This window comes from Myotis brandtii, unplaced genomic scaffold (assembly GCF_000412655.1).
Source record: "Myotis brandtii unplaced genomic scaffold, ASM41265v1 scaffold929, whole genome shotgun sequence".
NCBI classification, from domain to species: domain Eukaryota; kingdom Metazoa; phylum Chordata; class Mammalia; order Chiroptera; family Vespertilionidae; genus Myotis; species Myotis brandtii.
In genome coordinates, this window is record NW_005371832.1 from 936,492 (window position 1) to 938,273 (window position 1,782).

Consider the following 1,782-nt stretch of genomic DNA (forward strand, 5'->3'; position numbering starts at 1 on the left):
CAACCTTTTGTCTTATTTCTCTATCTTATAGTTTGTATTATGTAGTTTGCCCCAGAACACCACTGAATTCCATGCTGACTAAGAATTATTTGGCATTTTTCATTTATATGTAAAGTCTGTAGGGCTGAAACCCTGTTTTATACTTTTCAATAAAATCACTTACAACATATGTTGATGGAGTGCCTTCTTTGACTGAGGACTGGGTTCCTCTGTAGGTGCTAGCATCTTTTGGGGTACATATTAACTCTTTGACAGATTGCTGATGATTGATATAAATCCACCTTTTCTCTAGTCACTATTGCAAGGCAATTGAAAGAATGGGCTCGGCCCCTTTCTTTGTGTCACATTGGTGAATAATAATAACAGCTGGGAGCAGAGCAGGGAAAACATGTTGTTTGGAAGCTAAGGGGTCTAATGTTCCCTTCTCTGGAGATGAACGTGTTTGGAGTGAAGCCTTCTGAAATTCCTTATAACCTTCAGATTTCATGATCATAAAGAGTGGCTCCCAGTGAACCAGTGGCACCCTTTATAACAACTGACCAACAAAGAAAAGTAATGACTCTTGGGATTGAGTGGAATCCAATGGCAATTTTTCCATGACTGAACCAAGCTGTTGCAAACATAATCTGAAGTAACCTTAGAACACTTAGAATAATAGAGCTCTGTTTATTTTGTCTCTCCCTCCATCTAAGATTAAACAGTGTTTTGTCATACTTTGGAAATGTATTTTTTATTCTTTCTAGTTTTTATTTTTTATTGTGAAATATAATATATGAAATATATTTAAAAGCATACATACATTTTAGAGACTAGTAAAATTAAAGCTGGGGTAACCATTCTATAAGTATAAAAGTTCCTTGTGTAATCCTCCTTTATGCCCCATCCCAGGTTAACTACTATCCTGACTATTACCAAGAAAGTTAGGATTTTGCTTCTCTTTATTATGTTTTAAATTCTAAACTTGAAGGCAAAATAGCTCAATGATGAAAAAGGTCTTCAGTCTTTTTACATGTATATTTTATTTATTTATGTATTTATTTAGGCATAATTGACATATTACATATTTGTTTCAGGTATACAACATAATTATTCAATATTTGTGTATATTATGAAATAATCACCACAATAAATCTGCTTAACATCTGTTATCATACATATTTACAACAAATTTTTTTTCTTGTGATGAGAACACCTTTTACTCTCCTAGCAATTTTCAAATATGCAATACATTATTATTTACAATAGTCACCATGCTGTACATTAGATTTCCCCAGAACTTATTTATTTTATAACCAGAAGTTTATATCTTTTGACTCCCTTCACCCATTTCACCCTCCCACCCTCACCCCCACCTTTGGCCACCACCAGTCTGCCGAACTTGGGTGTGTACCTTTTTCTTGTGTTTTTTTTTTAAGTTCCATGTATAAGTGAAATGACCCGTTATATATCTTTCTCTGACGTATTTCATTTAATTTAATGCCCTCAAATTCATTAATGTTGCCACAAATGGCAAGATTTTCCTTTTTGTGTGTGTGTGGTTGAGTAATGTTCATGTGTGTATGTGTGTGTTTCTCACATTTTCTTCATCCATTTATCAGTGGACATGTACTAATACTCTAGATATCTTTGACTAATCTAATGTCCTTATATATAGAATGTATGTTGCTTCTCCAAGATGCATGAACCCATCTAACACAAAGTGGTCACCTCATGGCATCTTTCATCCTGTATAATAAAAGGCTAATATGCAAATTGTCCCCTTGACTGGGAGTTCGACCAGGG